Source organism: Xyrauchen texanus, chromosome 5 (assembly GCF_025860055.1).
Source record: "Xyrauchen texanus isolate HMW12.3.18 chromosome 5, RBS_HiC_50CHRs, whole genome shotgun sequence".
Taxonomy (NCBI): domain Eukaryota; kingdom Metazoa; phylum Chordata; class Actinopteri; order Cypriniformes; family Catostomidae; genus Xyrauchen; species Xyrauchen texanus.
The window spans coordinates 51,976,234-51,985,054 of NC_068280.1; positions in this window are offsets into that span (position 1 = coordinate 51,976,234).

The window sequence follows — 8,821 nt, forward strand, 5'->3', positions numbered from 1 at the left end:
ACCAAACACAACCCCTAAACCCAACACATCCCCTAAACCCAACACATCCCCTAAACCCAACACAACCCCTAAACCCAACACATCCACTAAACCCAACACATCCCCTAAACCCAACACATCCCCTAAACCCAACATAACCCTTAAACCCAACACATCCCCTAAACCCAACATAACCCCTAAACCCAACACATCCCCTAAACCCAACACATCCCCTAAACCCAACACATCCCCTAAACCCAACATAACCCTTAAACCCAACACATCCCTTAAACCCAACACATCCCCTAAACCCAACACATCCCTTAAACCCAACACATCCCTTAAACCCAACACATCCCCTAAACCCAACACAACCCCTAAACCCAACACAACCCCTAAACTCAACACAACCCCTAAACCCAACACATCCCCTAAACCCAACACAACCCCTAAACCCAACACATCCCCTAAACCCTACACATCCCCTAAACCCAACACATCCCCTAAACCCAACACATCCCCTAAACCCTACACAACCCCTAAACCCTACACATCCCCTAAACCCAATACATCCCCTAAACCCAACACAACCCCTAAACCCAACACAACCCCTAAACCCAACACATCCCCTAAACCCAACACAACCCCTAAACCCAACACATCCCCTAAACCCAACATAACCCCTAAACCCAACACATCCCCTAAACCCAACACAACCCCTAAACCCTACACATCCCCTAAACCTCACACATCCCCTAAACCCAACACATCCCCTAAACCCAACACATCCCCTAAACCCAACACAACCCCTAAACCTAACCCTACCCCTAAACCTAACCCTACCCCTAAACCTAACCCTCACAAAAAACGTTCTGCAGTTTTACATTTTCAAAAAACATAATTTAGTATGATTTATAAGATGTTTTCCTCATGGGGACTGACAAAATTTCTCCACAAGGTCAAAAAATTAGGGTTTTACTATCCTTATGGGGACATTTGGTCCCTAAAAAGTGATAAATACACGCTCACACTCACATGGAGGGGACGGAGAGCACAGGGCACTATATAAAGTCAGACCCGTCCCAGCACTAGGCCGTGGCTATAATTGTGGTCTAGGAGTCCGGCCAAGACCTATAAAATCAAATAGTCTTTATAAAAAGAGTTCAGGGTGTGAGAGCAGCATGATACAGCCACAAACACATACCACTGTCTGTCTCCATGCACAACTGTGCACTCACAGACAAACAGCTCTGAGAAATATCTATCAGAAAATGTTGTAATACGGATGTTATTTTAGTCATTACATGTGTGATGCTTTCTGTTCTATAGTTCTGTTTGATTCTATTGGAGAGACAGAATTTAGTAAACAAACTAATTAATGCAACGAAGTGTGGAATGGACGATGAAGTCTCCATATGAAGAAAAATAATTATATATATACATATATATTATATACAACGGCACGAAAAAGTATGTGAACCCTTTGGATTTACTCTGCATTTATGTATAAATATTTATTAAAATCTGGTTCGATCTTCATCTGAGTTACAATAATGAACAAACACAATCTGATTTAACTAATAACACACAAATTATTGAATAGTTCTTATACATACTGAATACATCATTCAAAAATTCCCAGTGCACGTTGGAAAAAGTATGTGAACCCCTAGGCTAATGACATCAACATAAGCTAATATGAGTCGGTAGTTAGTAAACCTGTCATCCATTTAATGATATGAGATTGTAGGTGTGGGTTAGAGCTACTTTGACTTATAAAAAGCACTCAAACATCAAGAATTGATTAGATATTCATCTGTCCACAGTTAGACAAACTGTCTATAAATGGAGATGATTTAGTACTATAGGTACTCTCACTAGAAGTGGCCGTTAGATATTCATCTGTCCACAGTTAGACAAACTGTCTATAAATGGAGATGATTTAGTACTATAGATACTCTCACTAGAAGTGGCCGTTAGATATTCATCTGTCCACAGTTAGACAAACTGTCTATAAATGGAGGTGATTTAGTACTATAGGTACTCTCACTAGAAGTGGCCGTTAGATATTCATCTGTCCACAGTTAGACAAACTGTCTATAAATGGAGACGATTTAGTACTATAGGTACTCTCACTAGAAGTGGCCGTTCAGCCAAGATGACTCAAAGGGAACACCGCAGAATGCTCAGTGAGGTAATAAAGTACCCTAGAGACTGAAACCTAAAGATTGAAGGAATCATTGGAACTGGTTAACATCTCTGTTCATGAGTCTACTGAACAGAAAACATTAAACAGGTATGGTGTTCATGGCAGGACACTACGGAGGAGGCCGCTGCTTTACAACAAAAACATTGCTGTGCACCTGAAGTTCGCCAATGATCCCCTTGACACTCTAAAAGCTACTGGGAAAATGTTTGTGGACTGTTGAAACTAAGGTTGAATTGTTTGGGAAAAACAGCAGAACTACGGTTGGCGTAAAAAGGGCACCGCATACCAACATGAAAACATCATCCCAACGGTGATGTACGGTGGAGGGGGCATCATGATTTGGGGCTGCTTTGCATGTATACATGTTTCTTTAGGAAACACTGTTTAAAAATTAAAAATGTATGTTGCAAATATTTATTCTGTTTCAATGGCGCTATGCCCATAAAGGCTTATGTTTTTCATAATGGTCATCTACATCTTCAAATATAAAAGCATTTTTATTTTAAGCAAAGCTCAATGCGTGTCTTGATATGAGTATATTCTAAAATATCTCAATCTAATCTCTATATTCCTATAAAAGCGGCCTAAATCTTCCTCGGGGTCACTGCTCAACCTCAGGCCATTCATCACGTCTTCATTCCTGACCAGCAGCAGGATCAATATGTAGAGCTGTAACCCCTGACAACTCATCTATACCGACAATATTCACCTCCTGACACTTCACATCGTGATTAATCACAAATGCAAATGATGAATAGTGGGCAATTAATCGTGACATGAACTCAAGTCCTGTCATTAATCTATACTGACATATTGAAAGACAGTGACAGAAGAAGCTGTGTGTTAATATGAAATATGAATATGAGTAAAATATCAAAATACCCAAGAACTTTCCAACAAATCAACTTTTATTTATGTCAGACTGCATAATAAAAGTTATAGTCTAAGGACTTTAGTGTTTGTACAGCAGGTGGCACTGTGCTCGTCACAATATATTACAATCTATAGTGCTGCAAAACAATTATATTTATGAATTTACTCATCATAGAACTTGGTGATGCAGATTTTAAAATTTTATAAAAAAAGATAACTTTACTGTTTAATAGACCATATCCCAGCCTATATTTATTTCAATCAAAACAATGTATTTTGACAGTTTGGTGTACTAAATATTTATATATTTTTTTATTTTTTCTTTCCTATAAAATAAATTATTTATTATTTATTTTATCTTATTTAACTATAAATATTTTATTTATTATTTTATTGGTCCAACTGCATTAACTATTTATAACAGACTATTTATAATATAATTATTTTATCCATACCATTTTACTAACTATTTTTTATTTATTTTACTTAGGGAAAAATATGAAACAGTAGATATTTCTTTATTTCTTACTTTCTTATTAAATAAATTATATATTTTATTTAACTATAAAAAAAAAATCTTTATTTTTTATGGTGGTATAAACTACTTATAATAGACTTTTTATATTATAATTATTTTATATATACTATTTAACTAACTTTTGTTACTGTCTGAGACAAATATGAAACGGTAGATCATTCTTTCTTTCTTATTAAATAAATTATCTATTTTTATTTTATTTAATAATAAATATTTTGATGTATTATTTGAAGTATAAACTGTATAAACTACTTATAATAGACTATGTATAATAAATTATCTATAATATGTTTTCTATAATTATCTATAATATTTAACCATTTTTATTTATTTTACTGTAAACTTAAAATATGGAACAGTAGAGACTACTTTCTTCCTTTATTTCTTTCTTATTAAATAAATTATTTATTTTAATATTATTTAACTATAAATATTGTATATATTTTTTTATTTTAGTATAAACTATTTATAATATAATTATTTGATCTATACTATTGAAATAATCTTTTATTTATTTTAATTAAACAATTTAAATATTTGAGACTTTCTTTCTTTCTATATTAAAAGTATCTATTTTTATTTATTGTAACTATACATATATAATTTTTTTATTGTTCTACATATGAAACTGTAGAGACTTTACATTTGTCGGGTGTTACGCTACTACCTCAACGTGTATTTTTGCGTCAGCACGTTACCTCTGACGTCACCCCGCCTCGCGCGAAATTTCGATCCAAACAAAACAAGCGTCAAAAGAAGAAGAAACGCCTCATAACACACACAGAAGCATTGTGAAATGTTGGAGTTGGCTGCTACTCTCCCAGCTTTAAAAAAAAACGTCCGATGTCCTGCGGACGAGACGGAAGCGGGCGCAGAGTGAAGGACCCGGCAGAAAGCCGTCGAGCCCCGCGGTGTCGGTGGAGGGAGTCCGGGCGTTCTCTCCGGGGCCGCTGATGAACCGGACCATCGGCGGGGTGAAGCGCAGGAATCCGTTCGCGGACATCGAGAACACTTACAACAGTCCAAAAAAGAGAACTTTATCATGCACCGACTGCGATAACGGCGCTCTGGACGGGATAAAGGCGACAGCTGCGGGTTTGAACGGGAAATCAATAGAACTGTTCAATAATGACGTCATACAGGTGACTGAAGGTTTACAGTATTTATATGGTACAGAATGAAAAAGTATAATCATATTCTGTTTGATAGTTTTCATGTTTATTTACCATAGTATTTACAAGTGAAGAGAATTTACAGAATATTTAATGTACTGCTTTTTATTAATTTATATCTTAAAGCTGTCCATCTCTGAAGATGAATCTTTATTTGAAGAGGAATTAAAGGTATCTGGCAGATATCAGCGGATGGTTTTACTGTTCTTTTTATTATGGCAAGCTGCGTTGACTTTTAATCATGTGCTGGAGATTAATTGTAGATATAAACAATTAAAATGTCACTAGTTAAAATGCAATTTCTTGATATAAAAAATGTCATTTTTGTGAGTACAGCTTAAACTCAAAATCTTTTTTGAAAATATAGCATAAAATTAAGTAAAGTTCATAACATAGCTTTATAAGTAAAATCTTTTTGTTATTTATTGTTTATCGGTTTATCGGTCAACCTCTAAATTAAATATACATGATACAATGTAATGATGCTGAATTAAATGTGCACAAATACATTTTATAGACTATGATCATTTAAACAAAGAGTTAAATAAACAAACCATTTTAAAAAAGCAACTATCAGCACAGATTAATCAATAAAACCGATATATCGGTCAACCTCTAAATTAGATATACATAATACAATGTAATGATGCTGAATTAAATGTACACATAATTGTTTTTTTAAACTATGATCATCTTAACAAAGCATTAAATAAACAAACCATTTTAATAAAGCAACAATCGCCACCGATTAATCAATAAAACCGATATATCGGTCAACCTCTAAATTAAATATACATAATACAATGTAATGATGCTGAATTAAATGTACACATAATTGCTTTTTTAAACTATGATCATCTTAACAAAGCATTAAATAAACAAACCATTTTAATAAAGCAACTATCGGCACCGATTAATCAATAAAACCGATATATCGGTCAACCTCTAAATTAAATATACATAATACAATGTAATGATGCTGAATTAAATGTACACAATTGTTTTTTTAAACTATGATAATCTTAACAAAGAGTTAAATAAACAAACAAATTAAAAAAGCAACTATCTGCAACGATTAATAAATAAAACCGATATATAGGTCAACCTCTAAATTAAATATACATGATTCAATGTAATGATGCCGAAGTAAATGTACACATAATTGTTTTTTTAAACTATGATCATCTTAACAAAGAGTTCAAAAAACAAACATTTAAAACTATCGGCACCGATTAATCAATAAAACCGATATATCGGTCAACCTCTAAATGGAAATATACATGATACTAAATGTACACAAATAATTTGTGTAGACTATGATCATTTAAACAAAGAATACAATTTAAAAACTTGTTCCATATTTGTGGCTTCATTTTCGCCACACCAAACAATTTTGCCCATGATAACGTTTTTTTTCAAAAGTTAGTGTACTTGTCAATCAAGTGGACAAAAGTGTCAGTGAAGAGCACGCTTGAGTTGAAATATGAAGAAAAATCAAGGGAAATATAACTCTTTATTGGGCATCATTTCCAACTAGTGTATGCATAAAGTGTAAAAATATGATTCAGTTGTGTGTATTTAGGACACAGTGTTATTAATTAAATTAGCCTTAGCAAGACTAAGTCAATGGTTTTATTTGAACAAGCTTAAAAATGTCATTTCCATCAGCATCATTTCCAGCACAGAATTCAATTAAACACAACACAGAATTTGAGATGTGCTGGAAATGACGCTGCGGTGGGACTTTTCTTGATAAAAATGGCATAAATCTCCTGTGCATGTGCATACATTGCACTGTTGGACATTGTTAGCAGGCAAATGAAATCATCTTTCTAGGAGTTCACAGAGCTTAAAACTGCCCTTTAAATTCACAATAAGAACAGGGTCAGTTTTATTGACTTTAGATCGGTCTTGTACATTATGATCATGTTTTTTAAGGCTGTTAACGTGGTGCTCATGGTTTGTGTTTGGTGTGTTCAGGAATAGAGTTCTCGCTCCCTCTACTGGAGGAAAGGAAGAAGAGCACAGAGCCCATCGGCTCATCAGTGACGCAACAGCACTGAGTGAGAACATCAGAAAACTTCTGTACAGTCTGTATTTCTCACCTCTCACCTTTGTACAGATGTGATGAAGATGATGATGGGCGATCAAGAAACCAGATGCAATTTCTATAAGACTGTATCTTTTAGAATCAGTGATGGGCCGCATGTGTCAATGTATTTTCATATCTTGATACCGAATAATTACCGAGTCATTAGAAACGTGGAACTTAATAACCCATGACTGACTAGATTTACATGATATTTTTCCTTCACTGGTGCATCAGTCGTAAGGCGCGGTTAGATCACAGACCGGAGTCGGTGGTTTTGGTCGAGGGTTCGAACACTTTCACTCTCCTGAACTTCCTGATTAACTGTAAGAGTCTCTCAGGCTGGACGTCCCCCAACATTACTCGCCCCTACAGCCTTCAGAGGGGCCACACTGCGTACACTCCAGGTACAACGACTTGTGCTATTGTAAGTCAATCTTAAATTCAGTCTTGATCTATTTGGGAGTGGTGGTGGTGTAGTGGTCCAAGCACATAACTGGTAATCTGGTAATCAGAAGGTCGCTGGTTCGAGCCCCACAGCCACCACCATTGTGTCCTTGAGCAAGGCACTTAACTCCAGGTTGCTCCCTGTCCATTTCTTCGATCCAATTAGAGTTTCTTGATACCGCAGCCGCTAGTTGATGTTCTGTTGCAGGTACATCAGGACTCCTCCCACTGAAACGTCCCGCCCCGTTTCTTGCTCTCTCATTGGCTGTAGATCAACGCTGCTCTTGTATCCAGTCAAAACATATTTCACATTGCACGATCTGGAGTCGCAGACGGGTCCAGATATTTAACATGCTAGATATCTCGCTGACATCGGCGACGTGTCGGCGATTCTCTCAAATCGTGTCTTTGATTATTCATACAATGCGTTCGACGTTCACAGGTGCGAGCTCAGATTTGCCGACGATTTCAGGCTTTTGTCGGCGATCTCCACAAAACTGTCGGCGAGTGAAGAAATCAGATTGCATTTTTAAAACATCGTTGCTCTTTTTGCATAATTTACAGTATCTTGTTACAAGTGATTATGTCTATATTGGCCAATATGACCATTTTTATTATTATAAATAAATGATAATTATATTAAAAATACAATATTATGAGGGGCCCCTCTGCACACGCTGAAGGTACGTCGAATTGCGCTTTTGTTCTCAATCTTTTCATTTTTCCTCTTGTAATCAACCATAAATTCAACCTTGACATATTGGAGTTGTTGACAAAGTTTTCCAAAATGATGGAAATTAGAAATCATTTTAAGCACGTGTTTGAGGTTCATTATGTCAAGTTGGTTTCATGCACTTTAAAATTATAATTTTTTTTTTGCCTTTTCCACAAAAAAGCTAAATAAATGTAATGCCTTTAAAAATGTCATGTGGTGTAACCATCAACTAAAAGGTATTTAAATAGTTTCCTTACACCTTGAATACACATTACATTACACAACTTATTATTTGAAATGTTTTTCAACAAATAACTTGAATTTTTGAGACACGAATATTATCAAGATTTTTTTTGTGCTGGAACTATTCAGGGTCTGTGGCTTTAACGTGCATTGTCTATTTTAGACGTGTAATTCAAGACAATTTCCCTTTTTAAAGAAGTGCATGTGAAATGTTTGGACTTCTATCACACTTGTATGAATATGAAACGATTTGAAATAATTCTTGCTTTGTATTGCACATAACACCATCAGAAAGGCGTGCAGACGTGTCCGGTTTTAATGTGTACATTTGAATGTGGCACATATGTTTGATTAATGGCTGACTGTACATTATTACATGGATACTATCCAAATAAATGGACATGAAATATTGACTTGAGTTAAAATGGTTTTATTATGTAAGAATTGACAAATCAGAATGACTTTTTCCAGACCGGCATGTAATAAGATTCAATTAGTAAGCAATTTATTTACAAACTAGTATTTCTTTTCTTACAAATAAACAATTAGTTTGATG